This window comes from Gossypium arboreum, chromosome 11 (assembly GCF_025698485.1).
Source record: "Gossypium arboreum isolate Shixiya-1 chromosome 11, ASM2569848v2, whole genome shotgun sequence".
NCBI lineage: Eukaryota > Viridiplantae > Streptophyta > Magnoliopsida > Malvales > Malvaceae > Gossypium > Gossypium arboreum.
The window spans coordinates 129591561-129613405 of record NC_069080.1 but is presented as its reverse complement, the minus strand read 5'-3'; the positions used below and the strand labels follow the sequence as shown (position 1 = coordinate 129613405).

At 35.9% G+C, this 21845-nt stretch overlaps 2 long non-coding RNA genes across 2 annotated transcripts; both read left to right on the top strand.

The window, feature by feature from the left end:
* The first annotated feature begins 568 nt into the window (after positions 1 to 568).
* On the top strand, positions 569 to 1398 carry LOC108459849 (uncharacterized). Its single transcript, XR_001867426.2, has 2 exons — positions 569 to 817; positions 1125 to 1398. It is a non-coding gene; the product is annotated as an uncharacterized LOC108459849 (long non-coding RNA).
* A 14396-nt stretch (positions 1399 to 15794) lies between these two features.
* Positions 15795 to 18381, top strand: LOC128283731 (uncharacterized). The gene is made up of 3 exons (XR_008274139.1): positions 15795 to 16143; positions 17060 to 17101; positions 18123 to 18381. It is a non-coding gene; the product is annotated as an uncharacterized LOC128283731 (long non-coding RNA).
* The last annotated feature ends 3464 nt before the right edge of the window (positions 18382 to 21845 follow it).

Here is a 21845-nt window from a genome sequence, read left to right as displayed (position 1 = left end):
TATCATAGTAAAAACAATTTAATAAGTGTTATATACATGTATAATAATGCATAAAATGTTACACAAAATCATATGAAATATGTGGAAATACAATTATCCAAATTACAACAAATAAGTAACCAATAATACAAATGATACAATTAATATGAACATTACAAATAATATAAATGATACAAAAAAATAAATAAATATACATTAATTGTGTAACTCAAAATATATGAGTAAATAAACCCAAATTTAAAACTATAACATAAATCTAACAAATTACTTAATGAAAATCAAAGTAAAAATAAAAGAATAATTTACAACTAAAATATGCTTTTAATAATAAAAGGATCCATGTTTAACATGCGTGAATTCACAGTTACTAAGATTGAAATTATCCCTGATCCTGAAACACTGCATTGAGTACATGGGTTACAATGCAAAGTCATACAAATTTTGGGGAAAATTCAAGAGAAAACCAAAACAAATCAGTCACAAATAGGATCCAATCGCAATGCGGTGTGAAGGGGAAGGGCCTACTACATAAATAAACCATTTTAGGCGAAAAAGGCCCCCCACCCTTTTACACTGTGCCGTTTCATTAGCAGGTCATTTAAAACATTCCTTTTCCTAAATCTACTTTCTAAACGCAGCCCCCACTTCACCAAAATTCACAGCCCTAAAAATCAATTTGTTTGGGCATATTCCAGCAGCCACCGAGTTCACCACTTCATCAGGTGTTCGATGGCACTCCAGCGATGATTGATGATGTCTTTGGACCCTTTCAACTTCGATTTTCAGCGAAGAGGGCAGAGATTGACTGATTTGCAAGGTAAGACTTGCCTTTTTATTCTCTTTGTTTTAGAAAACCAAATGATGAAAAATACTTGCAGGAAAATTGATAGAAATAACAGAAAAAATTTTAAAAAATAAAGATCACCTTTCCAGAATTTTTTTTTTGAAATTTTCGTATATTGTATGTGTATGCGTAGAGTGTGCGTAAGTATCCCCTTTACAGATTACATCAATGGCTTTTTATAGCCTATTTATAGCATAAATAAAAAGAAAAAAAATAAAATTCTATTTTCTTGCTGTCATTTGCTGGCTTTTGTTATTGTTTCTGTTATTTCTTCTCGCAGGTTCCATTGTGGCGATGCTCGTACGGAAGGAGGGGCCGTTCGTGGGTGTGCAGCGAAGTGTTCCAGAAGCTTCACTGTTTGCGGTGCATGGGAACGACGGCTTAGTGGTCTAGGGTTTCCACTTTCTGAAAAGAGTCAATGGACTAAGTTTTGGGTTAGGTTTAATTTAGGTTTGGGCTTTATTTTAAAATGAGTTTTTAAAATTTGGGCTTCAATTGTATGTGGGTTTAATATAAATTTGGACTATGGACATTTATTGGATTTTTATTTTTAATTTTTGGTTTTTTTTAATTTTAACGGGCCGGGGAAAAATGGGCCTATTATAGAGAAAGTCTGTGAAAAAATGAATGACGCACATGAATCTTGTCTCCCTAAATACAGCCTAACTGATACAATCCTCATCTATGGTGGATCAATAGTACCCGAACCTCATAATTAGCATGGCTACCGTGAAACCATTAACATGTGTCCTTCTGACACCCGTATAGACATTTTTTAGCATCCACAGGTCTTAGTATCCCAGGCATATCTTGACATGATTATACGAAAACATCTTTGAATTCTTGGAATAACTTAATGACGATTCTCTTTGTCTTTGCGGTGACTCAGGCTCCGATCCTTGACTCTTGTTCACAATGTCTACTGACCCTTTGTAGAGTAGGATCTATTTTTCATCTTGTTCTACCATCCTTAAGAAATCAGGAGATAAGTTACAATCTCTATCATCTTCAAAGTCCTGAGATCCCCCTAAACACATATCTCACCCAAAAGGAGACTTTGAGTCAGTGATAGCATCGCTCACGTCATTGATATCTGAGGACCTGCGAAAGCAAATTCCAAAGAATAAATGATTTTAAGGATGATTATTTGTATGGTATGATCATGAATGAAGAATAAAAGCATATTTAAAAGACAGTCTAAAAAACAAAAAAATATATTAAGAATGAAAAAATATTTGCTCAAAAAGATGCATTTTATTGAAATAAAGATTTTGGACACAAGCCTATTTCACAAAAGGATTCTTATTGCTTCTAGGCTTAAAGCAACAAGCGTGTTTTGAATATTACTCTAGATTAGCTCTAAAATATAGGGATCTCTTCCACAGTCCCATTGTTCAAAACACTCCTAAGTATGAAAGGGTTTGGAAACTTTTATTCCATGGTTCCTTCTTCGGATATGTCATTCAGATTCCTCGATATTTCTTCCAGGCTTTTAACTTGTTCAAGGCATTGCAACTCTTTTGCCCCCACTTTCAAATATCACATTTACTGCATTGTCAGAGCAGTTAGATTTTGAGGAATCGTCGAACTTTACAATTCCCATTTCAATGAACCTTTTGACCAACTTTTTAAATGAAGTGCAATTTTTGATTGAGTGTCTTGTTATTCCCGCGTGGTACTTGCATTAAGCATTCTCATTATACCATTTTGTGAACGAAGGTTGCACGGGTTCTGAGTAGAACGAAGACACCACATACACATAAAAAAGATTCTGATACAACTCCTTATATGACATCGGGATGGGTGTAAACTGGAGCCCTTCTGTATTTGGCCTCGAGTTGGATTCCTACCTTGAAAAGCCTTAATAGCTAGTGTTTACAGCCCTCGGCTGGCCTACATTGACCAATTTGGAAGGCATGCTCATGATGTTCACTTCATTTTCCTTGTTTCTCAGGGTTGACCTTTTAGCGCTTTCTCCCGCATCTATCTTCCCACTTCTTACTGCATTTTCAATCATCTCACCAGACATTATTATATCTAAAAAACTCAGAGCAATGCTTCCCAACATATGGTTAATGAATGGGGCTTTCAGAGTATTGATGAAAAGCATCATGGTCTCCTTTTCCAAAAGAGGCGGCTGGACTTGTGTCGCTACCTCTCTCCATCTTTGGGCATATTGCCTGAAGCTCTCATTTTACTTCTTTTCCATATTCTGCAGGGTAATTCTATCGGGTGCCATGTCCGTTACATGGCTATATTGCTTCATAAAAGCTTGTGCTAAGTCCTTCCATAAATTAATTTTACACGACTCAATTGATTGTACCATTTATCTGCTGACCCGATCAGACTGTCTTAAAAGCAGTGGATTAACAGTTGGTCATTGTTAACATATCCAGTCATCTGTCTGCAAAACATGGTGATGTGAGCTTCAGGGCATCTGTTTCCATTGTACTTCTCAAACTCTAGAGTCTTGAATTTTGGAGGGTGTACTAGATCGGGGACCAAACTCAGATCCTTGGCATCAATCTCACAATAGTAGTCAGCATTCTCCATCGCCTTAATTTTTTCCTCCAACCACCTATATCAATCCTCGAGTTGCTTTGGCAGCTCCATCTTTTCTTTTTCCATTTCTGTCATTTCGTCCAGATCAGAAACTACAGGAGTGGTTGGATTTCCCCCCAGATTGGAGCCTAAGCCTATCGGATAATCCATTAGTGTCGAGGTACCGACCTAATTTTGCTGGGGTCTGATTGTGATGGGTATCCCTTGCGGATGTGCCTAAACATTTGTCGGGGTGAAACTCAGAGGATAGAGAGGATCCTCATTGTCTTCTCCAGCACTGACCCTAGGGCTTTTTCCTTTATCCATTCCCCCAGCCAACAGTTGGGTCAACTGAGTCATCATGTTTCTTTGAGACTCCAGAATTTCATCCATCATGTCTTGTTGGACCTTAGCTAGCTGCTCTTGCATTTGTATTTTTAGTTTGTCTTGCATCTCTCTCTGAAGTTGTTCGAGTCTTTCCAACCTTTGATCCATATCTTTGGCCTTTTTCCGTGTACCATAAAGATGCTTAGTCGTTTGACTTTTGTTGGTTCCTAGGTTAACTGAAATAATTTTACCTAATTAGGGTCTTTTTGTGAAAGTTTAATGAAAATGATGCAATGCAATGCAAATGCATGGGATGAATACAAAGAAAGAGAGGCGTTGATTCTAAATTCAATTCCATTAGAACAACTTTTCTAGAAAACAAATTTCTTTACATAAAACGGATTACATATGCGGCATTGCCTTTATAGTCCAAGTAAAGACACTACTCTTTTCTTCATATCCAGATGTTATGGACGAGTCTTGCAAATTTTCCAAAAGATGTCCCCATTCTCCTTTTTGCTTGATCCATGCTGCGACCCATTGCTCACTTATCCCTGCAATACTCTTTAGCTCCTTTGACGTGACGGCTCTCGAACAATCCTTATTGGCCTGAAACCTTAGGCAATAAAACAAAGTTTTGTATTCCTCCGTGGACTACCAGTCTTCTTTCGTCATGTTTATTTGGACCATATTCAGACAACCGTATTATAATCCACTTTATCAAGAAATCCGTTTTCCATGACAAGCTCTTCTATTTAGCAATCGAATATGAATCAACACCTTCTTTCTATGATGATGTAATGCAATGCAGTCATAGACAAAACAAAACACGTTAGTACAGGAGAGAGAAAAAGCAATATAGAACACCTAACCGGGTGACCTAGGATTTGGCGTGGCTCTATCTAAGGTAGGCTCCTAGGTCTCTCTACATGTGGTTTGGTTCTAAGGAAGGGGTACCTGAACCAACAGATTCCTCAATCCTCACCCATTATAAGCTCATATGGATCGAGTTTAGTTCAGGGGAATACATTTCCCTATGGCCATTCGGAGATGAAAATCTCACGAAGACATAGGTACGGATGTATCTTGGAAGCAATCCACTAGCCCATGCGGATGTGAAAACCTCACGAAGGCATAGCTTCTCACTCCCACTTAAAAGGTATAACCGCAACGGTCATGCAATGTAATGCCATAGTATTCTATGATACTCAAACCACGACAATCATAAAGTTTACAAAAAAATGCAACAAAAGAATCATGATTTTTTCAAATCAAATTTTCAATTTTCGACAAAAGGATAGAAAATAAATAATCTTACAGCCTAACTCTCTTATTGTCCCCAGTGGAGTCGCCAAGCTGTCGAAACCATTTTTTATTTTGAAAAATGGGGATCGACTTTAAAAAGAAATATGGAGTCGCCACCAATCCTTTTTGTTTAGGTGTAATCGGATCATTATAAAACATTTTATTCTATTAAAATATTAATTTTCTCCTACGAAATTCAAGAAAATGGGTTCGAAAGTCGGTTACGTACGAGGAAGGATTAGCACCCTCGCAACGCCCAAAATTGGTACCTAATTGACTAATTAATGCTCTAATGTCGAAAATTTGAAAATATTTTAAAATACAATTTCCTTTAAAAATATTTGAATATACTCGAATTGGATATTAAGATTCTTTTGCTCCAAAGGAATAAAATATCACATCCAGCACGTTAGGATACAACAATTTAAATCCTCGAATCCAAAATCATCTCATGATTCCCAAAACTCATGCATTAAAAATTTCAAAAGGATATTCGGTTATTTGGTTAAACGAAAAACTGAAACCCAGCACATTAGGGCACGATTTCTTGGATTTCCAAACACGGAACATTGCCTTTATTTTGAAAACTAAGCGATTATAAAACTATCTCAAAAAATATATTTATTTAGTTTGGTTGGGGATAAAAGATCATCAATATCGGTCGAAAGTGGGAATTTGAATCATGATTCAATAATAAAAATAGAAGCATAATTACAAACATGAAGTAATCATATGTACATACAACTTTGTACAAATGGATGACAAGGATAATAATATGATCATATAATTCAAAAATACACAATTACAATAATCTCACAATCCTATTTTGAAAAACTAACATTAATAATAAAAATAATGAAAACTAAAATATAGCTAATTAAAAAATTAGAATAAAATATAACAAGTTTTCAAACATAGATGGATAAAATCAAAATAATAATACAAAAGACAGAAACTAGGAGTCAATATGATATAAAAATAATTTAAAACTATTAAATATATGAAAATTTACAAATGAACAATACATAATAGGGTTTGAAATAATTTACATATATAAGGAAAATAAAAAAGCTAATAATATATAAATGGTTATTAAAATTTATATTATAAAAGAAGAAGTTTGGAGCAAATAGCGTACAAAATATTTTGAAAACAAAACATGTCAATTTAAAGTTGATAACATACATACAATGAGGGAAAAAAGATTAACATAAATAATATATAAATGGGGTAATATATGAAAGAGTTTTAAATAACAAAAATATATAATAAAATATGTTTTTAAGGAATAAACTATATATATATAATAGATTTGAAAGGAAATACGTAACGCCCCAATTTTCGGGAATCCTGTGAATGTTGGCATAGGTTTAATTATGTTAGTGGGCCTTTAGAAAGCCCAAGCTTAAGATAGAACCCGGCAATTTTAGTTAATTTTTGTTCCATAAGAAAAAGGGGTGAAATTATGAAATAGGACCTATGTGAAAATGTTTGAAAATGCTATAGGCTAAATTGAAGTGGCCAAATAAATAGGAGTGCAAAATAGGAGGATTTGCATGACAAACCTCCTATTTTACATGAAGTGGCCAGCCATCATGTTGTTGTAGACAAAATGTACACTTGATATCCATAATTTATGGTACAAATTGATAATAGGTTAGGTAAATGTTCAATGATAATAGGTTAGGTAAATGTTCCATAATAATGGGTTAGGTAAATGTTTCATGATAATGGGTTAGGTAAATGTTTCATGATAAGAATTTCATGTCTTTTGTATTAAAGAATTAAATGGATGAAATATGAAGTTTTATTAAAAGAAAAAGGGGTGAAAAGAACAAAGTTTTGTCCATCTTTGTTCATCATAGATGAAAGTTAGAGAAGAGAAAGGAGAGGAGAAAGCTCTTGAGTATTTGGTCATTAGGAGGAGGAAAATTGAAGGTAAGTTCTTGGTACCTTGCTTCTATTTTGAGGTTCATGAGTTATTCTTGATTCTACCTTAACTCTTGAAGTATATTTTGATTTTTAGTTGTATTGTGAGCATTTAGTCATGAATTAAAATGAAGGAAATGGTTGTTGTTTCATGTTCTTTTGATGAAAAATGGAAGATAGGTGAAGTTGAGCCAAACAAATGAGCATGCATGTGCCTTAGATGTTAAAGGGAAAAATCAGCTAACATGTTGTGCTTTAAAATGATGAAATGGAGATTATACTTAAGTAAAATCATAGATATGTGATGATTGATTGGTGATATACATGTTTAAATAACATGCATGCAAGGTATGTGTGAAAGAGTGATTTCGTAATAAATCTGCTTGGAACAGCAGCAGTAACGTGACTTTGGAAAATCACCATAAATTGTGGGAGATGAATTAGAAGCTGAATAAATTATGTAATTAAAGCTTATTGAGTCTAGTTTCTAATGAAATAAACAAGAACATATTTTGAATTCTGTACAATGAGAAATTTGATTCGTAATGAAGGGTGGTCAGATTAGTCAAACAGTGAAACATGGGAAACTTTGAGAAAATTCTGGTATTGATTGGCTAAACCAAAAATTCTGAAAATTTTATGGATAGAAGATATATGAATCTATTTTCAGGGAAAATTAACGGAACTTTATTTGGAGTTTCGTAGCTCCAGTTATAAATGATTTAGTGACTATTGCTCAGAAAGACAGCTTGCAGTGAAATTATGATTATGTGGTAAACATTGACAAAAATTTGTTAATGAGTTGCTTATTGATTTCTTATAAGCTTACTATGATCTGTAGGTGTGGTTGGCCGAATATTGTAAGGGATTAATACGTAGTTCGTATTTGAATAGTTAGATTAACGTGTTAGTAATCCAATTGTAGGCGGTTCGCGTGTGGATCTCGTCAGCATATCGTCGCAAACAAGTGTGTAACTGACACCCTCTCATAGACTAGATTGGCAAAATCCGAAAAGCCGAAATACCGAAAAGTCGGTATTTTGGGAATTTGCAAGTGTGCGAATGCTCGTAAGATAGTTGGGTTTGTATATTTGGTAATCTAAAGTAATAAACTGCAGTACGCGCGATTTCGTACATTTTGATAATTTGGGCTTAATGGGCCAAAGATCGGGTTCATGGGCCAACGGCCCAATTCGTAAGTATCTTGCGTAAGTTTTCCGATAGTACGTAAATAGTTAGGATATGCATGAAAACGCTAAAAGTAGCTAAATTACTATAATACCCTATGTATGGAAAATTCTTGTTATACCCTAGGTGTAAAATTACCGTTATACCCCTAGGGTTAATTTTGATGAAAAGCATGACGATCGATTACGTATGATGTATGCCATGATTATATATCATTGCATGGGGACATGGGTTATATTATGGAGGAAGCGTTCGGTGGCTATGCCACAAATATATCGATCCGTGGCTCGCCACAAATATCTCGATCCGTGGCTCGCCACATATATCTGATTCGTGGCCCCGCCACGATTATCTCAGATCCGTGGCCTGTCACATTATTCGTTCGCAGCCATGCTGCAAATTCGTGGTGTGTAGCGGTTGGGTGGGTCGAGTAGTCTCCCACATGGTGTAACGCCTGCACGGGGTGTTATGGATGAATGGGTTGGGTTTCGCATAAACATGTAATATCTATTCGCTCATTATGGGCCTATGGGATTTATTCTTACATTGCAGGCTAAGGCCAACTTATTCTATTTCGTGGTTTGAGCTGATATAGGCTATGGTTGGGTTATTTTACACACCGAGTTTCCCAAACTCACCCTTTTATTTTCATCCACGCAGAAATCCCCAACCATAGTGGGCTTGGAGTCGTGAGGGAATTCGGAGTGGCCACCCGCTCGAAAGTTTGATTTTCTTCCGTGAACTGGACATCCTTTTATTTATGTTTGAAGTTTTGGGTTTTCAAATGTAATAAGGCCGCTTAATTATTTTTGATGGTTTTAATATGTATTACTAAGATAGGTAATACTTATTTTAACTGTTGAAATTGGATAGTTTTAGGGCGCGTTTTCAAAAACAACAATTGATTTCAAAATAACACGACAACAAGCAAAGCTTCCGCAATGAAAGTATTTTCCAAAATTAATCACTTTTCCTAAAAATGACTTAATCAAATCGGTTTCCTAGAAATATCCATGACGTTAAGGTGTGACAATGGCGGTATGCATGTCTAGGATTGGATCCGAAGGGAGCTTGGTACTTATGCAGTCCGATGGACTCACCACCTCTTTTCCGGTTTCCTACCTGGTGCACAGCTTCCATTCACTTTAACCTTTAATGAATTAATCTTTTGAACATCAAGTACGATTTTCTAGACTTAGAATGAAATTTTTTTTTAACATTTTTGATGTGGCATGCCGGATCCGGCTATAACTTCTAGGCCGGGTTTGGGGTGCTACAAAAATATATATATATATATATATATATATATAGATTTAAAAGAAAATATATACATAAAATAACATGGAATCAATAATAAAACTAATTTTATCATAAACCATATATGTATAGTAATATTGTAACGCCCCAATTTTCGGGAATTCTGTGAATGTTGGCATAGGTTTAATTATGTTAGTGGGCCTCTAGAAAGCCCAAGCTTAAGATAGAACCCGGCAATTTTAGTTAATTTTTGTTCCATAAGAAAAAGGGGGTGAAATGATTAAATAGGACCTATGTGAAAATGTTTGAAAATGCTATAGGCTAAATTGAAGTGGCCAAATAAATAGGAGTGCAAAATAGGAGGATTTGCATGACAAACCTCCCATTTTACATGAAGTGGCCAACCATCATGTTGTTGTAGACAAAATGTACACTTGATATCCATAATTTATGGTACAAATTGATACAAATTGATAATAGGTTAGGTAAATGTTTCATAATAATAGGTTAGGTAAATGTTTCATAATAATAGGTTAGGTAAGTGTTCCATGATAATAGGTTAGGTAAATGTTCCATGATAATAGGTTAGGTAAATGTTTCATGATAAGAATTTCATGTCTTTTGTATTAAAGAATTAAATGGATGAAATATGAAGTTTTATTAAAAGAAAAAGGGTGAAAAGAACAAAGTTTTGTCCATCTTTGTTCATCATAGCTGAAAGTTAGAGAAGAGAAAGGAGAGGAGAAAGCTCTTGAGTATTCGGTCATTAGGAGGAGGAAAATTGAAGGTAAGTTCTTGGTACCTTGCTTCTATTTTGAGGTTCATGAGTTCTTCTTGATTCTACCTTAACTCTTGAAGTATTTTTTGATTTTTAGTTGTGTTGTGAGCATTTAGTCATGAATTGAAATGAAGGAAATGGTTGTTGTTTCATGTTCTTTTGATGAAAATTGGAAGATAGGTGAAGTTGAGCCAAACAAATGAACATGCATGTGCCTTAGATGTTAAAGGGAAAAATCAGCTAACATGTTGTGCTTTAAAATGATGAAATGGAGATTATACTTAAGTAAAATCATAGATATGTGATGATTGATTGGTGATATACATGTTTAAATAACAAGCATGCAAGTTAGGTGTGAAAGAGTGATTTGGTAATAAATCTGCTTGGGACAGCAGCAGTAACGTGACTTTGGAAAATCACCATAAATTGTGGGAGAAGAATTAGAAGCTGAATAAATTATGTAATTAAAGCTTATTGAGTCTAGTTTCTAATGAAATAAACAAGAACATATTTCAAATTCTGTACAATGAGAAATTTGATTCGTAATGAAGAGTGGTCAGATTAGTCAAACAGTGAAACATGGGAAACTTTGAGAAAAATCTGGTATTGATTGGATAAACCAAAAATTCTGAAAATTTTATGGATATAAGATATATGAGTCTATTTTCAGGGAAAATTAACGGAACTTGATTTGGAGTTTCGTAGCTCCAGTTATAAATGATTTAGTGACTGTTGCTCAGGAAGACAGCTTGCAGTGAAATTATGATTATGTGGTAAACATTGACAAAAATTTGTTAATGGGTTGCTTATTGATTTCTTATAAGCTTACTATGATCTGTAGGTGTGGTTGGCCGAATATTGTAAGGGATTAATACGTAGTTCATATTTGAATAGTTAGATTAACGTGTTAGTAATCCAATTGTAGGCGGTTCGCGTGTGGATCTCGTCAGCATATCGTCGCAAACAGGTGTGTAACTAACACCCTCTTTCTTAGTCTAGATCGGCAAAAGCCGAAAGCCGAAATGCCGAAAACTGGTATTTTGTAGATTTGCTAGTGTGCGAATGCTCGTGAGGTAAATCGATTAATGTTTTTGGTAAGCTGCAAAATTTGGACTGCAAAGTGCATGATTTTTGTGCCCTCGATATTTTTGGGCTTAATAGGCCAAAATTGGAATGATGGGCCAATGGGCCCAATTCGCACGCGATGCCCTCGATGCGTGATTCGTTAGTACGTGAAAGGTAGGAATATGCATGAAAAACCCTAAAATAGATAAATTCTGAAATACCTTTAAAAGTGGAAAATTTACGCTTTACCCCTAGGAGATAAATTACCAAATACCTCTAGGTTAAATTGATCTAAATGCATGTTTGATTGTTGTTATTTCTTGCATGCCATGTTGTTATTATCGATGCATGAGGCGGGATATTGACGGAGGAAGTACTGAAAGTGGCTTGTCCACGCATCAAGGCTTTGCCTCAATTTATGATAATCGAGCAGAAAAAGGTCAAGAATGGAGGAGTGTTGGGTGGGTGGGTTGAGCTATTCCCACATGGAGTGTATGGCTGGTACGGTGGAGTGTAGTGGTTGGTGGGTTGAGTAGTCTCCCAAATGGGTTTGCATATGTTTCTTGATGTTGCATGTATTTTGAAATGGGCCTATGGGCCATATGTTATCTGAATAAAGGGCTAAGGCCGGTTTATTGTAATCTGAAAAGGGCTCGCCCAAGATCACTATTACCCAAATGGGCTTGCATATGTTATTGATGTTGCATGTATTTTGAAATGGGCCTATGGGCCATCATCATTATCTGAATAAGGGCTAAGGCCCAGTTTATTGTAATCTGAAAAGGGCTCGCCCAGACCACTATTACTGAATGGGCTTAGGCCCAATGGGCTTGAGTGACTTGGGCTTTGAATGGGTTTTCCTTACACACTGAGTTTCCCCAAACTCACCCCTTTTATTTTCATCCACGCAGAAATACCCAACCATAGTGGGCTTGAGTCGTGAGGGAATTTGAGTGGCCACCGCTCGAAAGTTTGATTTTCTTCGGTGAACTGGACATCCTTTTAATTACGTTTGAGGTTTTGGGCTTTTAAATGTAATAAGGCCACTTATTTATTTTTGATGGTTTTAATATGTATTACTAAGATAGGTATTACTTATTTTAGCTGTTGAAACTGGATAGCTTTAGGGCGCGTTTTAAAAAACAACAGTTGATTTCAAAATAACACGACAACAAGCGACAACAAGCAAAGCTTCCGCAATGAAAGTATTTTCCAAAATTAATCACTTTTCCTAAAAAAGACTTAATCAAATCGGTTTCCTAGAAATATCCATGACGTTAAGGTGTGGCAATGGCGTATGCATGTCTAGGATTGGATCCGAAGGAGCTTGGTACTTAAGCAGGTCAATGGACTCACCACCTCTTTTCCGGTTTCCTACGGTGCATGACTTCCATTCACTTTAACCCTTAATGAATTAATCTTTTGAACATCAAGTACGATTTTCTGGACTTAGAATGGAATTTTTTTTTTACATTTTTGATGTGGTATGCCGGATCCGACCATAACTTCTGGGCCGGGTTTGGGGTGCTACATTTAGTGGTATCAGAGCCTAGGTTGCAACAACTCGGCTGTGGAATGGGTTTACAAAAACAAAGATTTTTGAAAGCGAAAATTTTATAAAGAATGCGAAAAAACTTGATTTTCAAAATTTAGATCTTTAGAAGGTGGCATTCCGAATCTCCGGCTCATTCCTGTAAGTATTACTCTGAACTCTTCTGAATATTTTTCTAAATTATCTGTCAATACTGAAACCCTACTAGGACACTCTAGATAGGATGATACTGAAACCGTAGGAAAATCTGATAAGAGATTGAAAGCGTAGCTAGACTTCGATTCTGCGAAAACAAACTCTCAACTCTTGTCGATTCATAAAACATCTGTAATAAACATTAGAATATTAATTGATGCATAAAAATTCGTAATCAAGATAATACGATATGAGTACAAGAGGCCGTGGACGTAGCCGAGTAAGTGCTCGAGCGAGATCTTCGTCTTCGAGACATATGCCTGCGATGGATGCACCGGTACCACCGATAATAGAGGTAGAGTCTCATGATCGCGGTGCCGGGGATGATGCTCTATCGCAGGCAATGCTTCGTGTTCTAGAAAGGGTTACCGGGACAAGTTCGGGCAACAAAATTCGAGGATCAATTTCTGAATGACTCCGGGCTAACGGAGCGAAGATCGTTAGGGGTGTGTCTGGTATAGCCCCGAATGTGGCGGAATATTGGTTGGAGGCCACAGAACGGATTATGGACAACTTGGACTGCTCTGAGGAGATTGTGAGTGGGGTATCTGTACTAAGTCCTTTAGGTCACTCGGTTAGGGTAGACAAACTGTATAGGGATGTACCCTTAGAAACTCAAGGTAAGATTTTCCCTGGAGATCTGATGGAGTTACCATTCGGAGAGTTTGATCTCATTTTGGGAATGGACTGGCTTGTTAAGCATAACGCGACTCTGGATTGTGCCGCTAAATGAATGGTGTTAAGGACCACAAAGGATGAGGAGGTTATGGTGATAGGTGAGCGAAGGGATTATTTGTCCAATGTGGTGTCGGCATTAAGAGCCGAAAAGTGGATTCGGAAAGGTTGTGAGGTTTATTTGGAATTTGTAAGTCAGTCAGAAGAGGAGGGACTGACAGTGGATAAGGTTAGGACCGTAAAGGAATTCCAAGATGTTTTTTTTTCCGGAGGAGCTTCCAGGATTGCCTCCGAATCGAGAAGTTGAGTTTGGAATAGACTTGTTGCCTGGAATGACGCCTGTGTCTATCGCACCGTATAGGATGGCACCGAAGGAGTTAGTAGAGTTAAATGCTTAAATTCAAGAGTTGTTGGATAGAGGCTTTATTAGGCCAAGCGTGTCTCCATGGGGAGCACCAGTGCTACTCGTGAAGAAGAAGGATGGTACAATGCGGATGTACATTGATTATCGCTAGTTGAACAAACTGATGATTAAGAATAAGTATCCACTGCCAAGGATTGACGATCTATTCGACCAGCTTAGAGAAGCTTCTGTATTTTCTAAGATCGACCTTTGATCTGGTTATCATCAGTTAAGGGTTAAGGAGTCGATATCCATAAGATGGCATTCAGGACTCGGTATGGTCATTACGAGTTTCTGGTTATGCCATTTGGACTAATGAATGCTCCTACAGCGTTTATGGATCTGATGAATCGTGTATTCCAACCATTTTTGGATCAGTTCGTAGTCGTCTTCATTGACGATATCCTGGTATATTCTGAAACTGAAACGAAACATGATGAGCATCTCCGTATAGTGCTGTAAGTATTAAGGGAGAAGGAACTCTTTGCGAAGTTCAGCAAGTGTGAATTTTGGTTGAGGGAGGTAACTTTCTTAGGATACGTGGTCTCTGCTGAGGGGATTAAGGTGGACCCTCAAAAAAAATTGAAGTGATTTTGGAGTGGAAGCCGCCTAGGTCAGTGTCGGAAATATGGAGTTTCCTAGGACTGGCAGGATACTATAGAAGGTTTGTAGAAAGTTTTTCTGTGATGGCAGCACCTCTGATAAAACTCATAAGGAAAAGAGTACCATTTGTATAGACTAAGAAGCACCAGGAAGCTTTTGAGAAGTTGAATAAAGTTCTGACTGAAGCACCTGTGTTAATTCAGCCGGAGTCTGGGAAGGATTTTAGTGTGTACAGTGATGCATCACACGTGGGTTTGGGCTGCGTGTTAATGCAAGAGGGTAAGGTGGTTGCATATGCATCACGATAGCTTAAGCCTCATGAGGGAAACTATTTGACTCATGATTTAGAGTTGGCAGCAGTGATATTTGCACTTAAGATTTGGAGACATTACTTGAACGGAGAAAGGTCTATTATATACACTGGCCATAAAGTCTTAAGTATTTGTTGACTCAGAAGGAGCTGAACCTTAGGCAAAGGAGCTGGATTGAGTTACTTAAGGATTATGACTATTCGATCGAGTATCACCCAAGCAAGGCTAATGTGGTAGCCGATGCTCTAAGTCGAGAGTCAGATCGATCCGAGAGCCATGTTTGCTCGTCGAGTCTCAGTATGATGATTGCGATCTGTTGGTGAGTTGCAAGTGAGGCCAACTGGGTGGATCGATTAAGGAAAAACAGTTTAACGATGAGTCTTTGGTCGCTCGTTTTCAACAAGTTAAGGAAGGGGAAACTTCTGAGTTTGGGAGCCAGAAGAGACGATGCAACAGCAATACCCTCATCTGTTTGGATTAGGTAAATTTCGAGGACGAAATTTCTTTAAGGAGGGTAGAGTTGTAATGCCCCAATTTTCGGGAATTCTGTGAATGTTGGCATAGGTTTAATTATGTTAGTGGGCCTCTAGAAAGCCCAAGCTTAAGATAGAACCCGGCAATTTTAGTTAATTTTTGTTCCATAAGAAAAAGGGGGTGAAATGATGAAATAGGACCTATGTGAAAATGTTTGAAAATGCTATAGGCTAAATTGAAGTGGCCAAATAAATAGGAGTGCAAAATAGGAGGATTTGCATGACAAACCTCCCATTTTACATGAAGTGGCCAACCATCATGTTGTTGTAGACAAAATGTACACTTGATATCCATAATTTATGGTACAAATTGATACAAATTGATAATAGGTTAGGTAAATGTTTCATAATAATAGGTTAGGTAAATGTTTCATAATAATAGGTTAGGTAAGTGTTCCATGATAATAGGTTAGGTAAATGTTCCATGATAATAGGTTAGGTAAATGTTTCATGATAAGAATTTCATGTCTTTTGTATTAAAGAATTAAATGGATGAAATATGAAGTTTTATTAAAAGAAAAAGGGGTGAAAAGAACAAAGTTTTTTCATCTTTGTTCATCATAGCTGAAAGTTAGAGAAGAGAAAGGAGAGGAGAAAGCTCTTGAGTATTCGGTCATTAGGAGGAGGAAAATTGAAGGTAAGTTCTTGGTACCTTACTTCTATTTTGAGGTTCATGAGTTCTTCTTGATTCTACCTTAACTCTTGAAGTATATTTTGATTTTTAGTTGTGTTGTGAGCATTTAGTCATGAATTAAAATGAAGGAAATGGTTGTTGTTTCATGTTCTTTTGATGAAAAATGGAAGATAGGTGAAGTTGAGCCAAACAAATGAACATGCATGTGCCTTAGATGTTAAAGGGAAAAATCAGCTAACATGTTGTGCTTTAAAATGATGAAATGGAGATTATACTTAAGTAAAATCATAGATATGTGATGATTGATTGGTGATATACATGTTTAAATAACAAGCATGCAAGTTAGGTGTGAAAGAGTGATTTGGTAATAAATCTGCTTGGGACAGCAGCAGTAACGTGACTTCGGAAAATCACCATAAATTGTGGGAGAAGAATTAGAAGCTGAATAAATTATGTAATTAAAGCTTATTGAGTCTAGTTTCTAATGAAATAAACAAGAACATATTTCAAATTCTGTACAATGAGAAATTTGATTCGTAATGAAGAGTGGTCAGATTAGTCAAACAGTGAAACATGGGAAACTTTGAGAAAAATCTGGTATTGATTGGATAAACCAAAAATTCTGAAAATTTTATGGATATAATATATATGAGTCTATTTTCAGGGAAAATTAACGGAACTTGATTTGGAGTTTCGTAGCTCCAGTTATAAATGATTTAGTGACTGTTGCTCAGGAAGACAGCTTGCAGTGAAATTATGATTATGTGGTAAACATTGACAAAAATTTGTTAATGGGTTGCTTATTGATTTCTTATAAGCTTACTATGATCTGTAGGTGTGGTTGGCCGAATATTGTAAGGGATTAATACGTAGTTCGTATTTGAATAGTTAGATTAACGTGTTAGTAATCCAATTGTAGGCGGTTCGCGTGTGGATCTCGTCAGCATATCGTCGCAAACAGGTGTGTAACTAACACCCTCTTTCTTAGTCTAGATCGGCAAAAGCCGAAAGCCGAAATGCCGAAAACTGGTATTTTGTAGATTTGCGAGTGTGCGAATGCTCGTGAGGTAAATCGATTAATGTTTTTGGTAAGCTGCAAAATTTGGACTGCAAAGTGCATGATTTTTGTGCCCTCGATATTTTTGGGCTTAATAGGCCAAAATTGGAATGATGGGCCAACGGGCCCAATTCGGTAAGAACCCTCGACGTGATTCTGTTAGTACGTGAAAGGTAGGAATATGCATGAAAAACCCTAAAATAGATAAATTACTGAAATACCTTTAAAAGTGGAAAATTTACAGTTTTACCCCTAGGAGATAAATTACCGAAATACCTCTAGGGTTAAATTGATCTAAATGCATGTTTTATTGTTGTTATTTACTGCATGCCATGTTGTTATTATCTGATGCATGGGACTGGGATATTGACGGAGGAAATACTGAAAGTGGCTTGTCCACGTACTGGAGGCTTTGCCTCAATTTACTGTTAACTGAGCAGCAAGGTGCAACTGTGGAGTGTTGGGCTGGGTGGGTTGAGCTATCCCCACATGGAGTGTATGGCTGGTACGGGTGGAGTGTAGTGGTTGGTGGGTTGAGTAGTCTCCCCAAATGGGTTTGCATATGTTTACTGATGTTGCATGTATTTTGAAATGGGCCTATGGGCCATACTGTTATCTGAATAAGGGGCTAAGGCCCAGTTTATTGTAATCTGAAAAGGGCTCTGGCCCAGTATCACTGTTACCCAAATGGGCTTGCATATGTTATTGATGTTGCATGTATTTTGAAATGGGCCTATGGGCCATACTGTTATCTGAATAAGGGGCTAAGGCCCAGTTTATTGTAATCTGAAAAGGGCTCTGGCCCAGTACCACTGTTACCTGAATGGGCTTAGGCCCAATGGGCTTGAGCTGACTTGGGCTTTGAATGGGTTTTCCTTACACACTGAGTTTTCCCAAACTCACCCTTTTATTTTCATCCACGCAGGAAATACCCAACCATAGTGGGCTTGGAGCTGTGAGGGAATTCGGAGTGGCCACCCGTTCTGAAAGTTTGATTTTCTTCTGGTGAACTGGACATCCTTTTAATTACGTTTGAGGTTTTGGGCTTTTAAATGTAATAAGGCCACTTATTTATTTTTGATGGTTTTAATATGTATTACTAAGATAGGTATTACTTATTTTAACTGTTGAAACTGGATAGCTTTAGGGCGCGTTTTCAAAAACAACAGTTGATTTCAAAATAACACGACAACAAGCGACAACAAGCAAAGCTTCCGCAATGAAAGTATTTTCCAAAATTAATCACTTTTCCTAAAAAAGACTTAATCAAATCGGTTTCCTAGAAATATCCATGACGTTAAGGTGTGGCAATGGCAGTATGCATGTCTAGGATTGGATCCGAAGGGAGCTTGGTACTTAAGCAGTCCGATGGACTCACCACCTCTTTTCCGGTTTCCTACCGGTGCATGACTTCCATTCACTTTAACCCTTAATGAATTAATCTTTTGAACATCAAGTACGATTTTCTGGACTTAGAATGGAATTTTTTTTTACATTTTTGATGTGGTATGTCGGATCCGACCATAACTTCTGGGCCGGGTTTGGGGTGCTACAAATATACAAGGGTATTTAAATTAAATATTATACAAAATTTTAAAACAAATCGATATAAAAGAGTATTTTAAAATAATAACTATATAATTAAACAATAAAAAAGAGACAAATGAAAGTAAAATACCAAATTGAAACAAAGAAAATTATTAAAGTAATCCAAAATGTATATTTAAATGGTTAAAAAATGAATGCTAAATAAATTAAAAAATAAAGAATTATACATATTGAAATAAGAAAGAAAAAAATTAATTGAAATAAAATCAAATTAAAATGGATAATTACTAAATAAAAATAAACCATTAAAACAGAAATAAGGACCAAAGTGCAATGCGCACAAACATATGAGGATTAAAAATGTAAACATTCCAAATCCCAAAGCGCGACCCTTAGGCGAGGACCAAGTTAAGTTTGCACACAAATTCCAAGGATAATATAAAAAAAATCAAGGAAAATATAAAGAGGCTCAATTGAATGTCAGCACAAAAGGGAGGGTATAAATACAATATCCCTTCACCGCAAAAAGGCGCGGATCCTGAGGGTACCCTGGTCGTGTTGAATCGGGTATGGTCTATACGACACCATTTTGGAGCCACTGAAATAGGCCCTAAATGGTGCCGTTTCACACTCTTTATATAAACAAAAAAAACCCTAAAATGAAACACTTACACACTCTAAAAAAATCAAAACAAAAAACCCTAAGCTTCTATTTCACTTATTCAGCCGAGCCCCAATTACCATTTCGCCACCACAGTCGGCGGATGTCGTCAAATCTGACCTCCTAATCCCTATCAGAGCTTCGATTTCAAAGAAGCAAACGAGGATTCGAAGGCCCCGTTAAAAGATAAGTTCCTTCCCTTTTATAAATTTATTTTCCATGCAATAGATAAAGATCAAAGAAATAGAAACAAAATTCAAAGAAGAATGAGATCTTAAAACCACCTTTTAAAAACTGATTTTGGATTGACTTCTATTTTCCCAATATGCGTGTATCCTTCCTCTATTTTTTCTGCTATTGCTTGCTATATTATGTTATTCTTCTCTTCTCGCAGGTTCGGCTGACATTGACGTGTACAGAGGCTGTACGAGGGCCGCGCCTGGGGTGTATGGAGGTTGCGAACGTGGCCATGACACGCTGGAGGTTACTGCGGCGCAAAGGAAACCCTAGGTTTCTATTTGGCTGATCCTAGGTCTAGGTTTTGGGCCATTGGGCCCTTTAAGGTTAATTTGGGTTTGTAATTGGGCCCGTGTAGTTTTTTAATAGACTTGGAATGTTGATTTTATTATAATTTTTTGATTATTGCATGTGTATGGGCCCAGTCAAATTTGGGCCTGTACAAAGCACAAAAACAAAGATTGTTTGTATGATATTTCTAAATATGCAGCGTTGTGAAGAAGGATTTGCGGTAGAATTCCAAAGTGTAGTTAACAATGTTGAAGTAGTCTTCTAACACATACAAAACAATAGCAATATATGAACATATATATAAAAGAGCACCACAAAATCAAACTCATTTTATATTTTAAGAAAGTGTTCCAATTCAGATATTACAGAAATTTTGAAAACAAATTGAAAAGAGAAAAGTCGATGTTTTCAAATAACCAACTTTTCTAACAAGTTATAGTTATATTGAAAAGAGAAAATGTTCCATTTGCTTTGATTATGCATCTTTCCATTTAATGTTGTGGCTGAATTTATTGCTGTTCTGGTTTTGATTTCCATGCATCTATGAAAAATTAATGATGTGCAATTGAATCCTTCATATATATCTAGACAATAAAATTAATGATGTGTCTGAATTATTGGCTAATGACAGAAAGGCTCATGGCATGGTGAAAATTTGTTTAATGCCCTGTTTTGCCTTTGATGTTGGTTTGTACAGCTACCATGCAAAGGCTCATGGCATGGTGAAAAATTGTTTAAAGTTGTTTGTTTTGTGAAATCAATCAAAAATGAATGAAAAAGTTAATATTTGTTAACTTTACTCACATGGCATACATGTGGATGACATGTCAGTATTTACTTAATTTTTTAATATTTAAAAATATTTTTTATATTTTGTATATATTTTAATAATTTTAATGATTTTAAATTTTTAAAATAATTTTTTGCATTTTGAATTTTTAAAATTTAAAAAATAAAGAAATGCTGACGTGTTATCCACGTGTATGCCATATCAACAAAGTTAAAAAACGTTAATTTTTTCATCCATTTTGGGATGACTTGACAAAAACACAAGTTTGAGGCCTAAAAATGTGAAAAATTAAATCGATGGCTAAAATGACTTTTTTTTTTTGTGAAGTTGGAGTGCCAAATAAGTCTTTATGCCAAAAAAATATTTCCCATTTAAAAAGGGTAAAGTACAGGAATGCCACTAAACTATTGCCCGCATTCTATTATGGTTACTGAACTTTTAATTTTTTTCGATTTAATCACTAAACTATTCGAAATCTTTTTTTTTGTGACCAAAAATTAACAGCGTTTAAAATTTGATGGAAGTGCTAACTTGTGTTTTTCTATTAGTCTAATAACAAATTTAATCCTCTAAAATTTACACATTCTATCAATTAGATCCTAACAATTTATATAAAAATATAAAATAATTCTAACTTTCATAAAAATATAAAATAATATTTCACTAAAATTATAAAGTGTTTGTATGAGCCAATTTTCACTATTTTTTTCTGGAATTTACTACTCAATCATGTTTTATGACGACCCAAAAATTTAAGTGTTTGGTTTGTTAAATTATGTTATAAATTAATATTTGCTTTAGTGATTAGGGGTCTCTAACATGTGTTTGAGGTATTGGGTTCAAATTTTGGCAAATTTTGGCATGAATAAAAAGGGTTCTGTTCTAGAAATTTTTGGTCTAGGGTGGAGTCAGATTGAAAATCAAATGCTGGATAGTTATCAAGTTGTGGGATAGGGTTGTTAGGGGATTTTATTTTATTTTCTTATCTATTATACTTCAATAATGTGCTTAAAAATACAAGAGTTAATCACAAGTAGCTTACTTTGAACATCAATTTCTCATTCATTATTCAACCATTTTGAGCATATGATATACCATTATAAAGGTCTCATGGAGTAGAA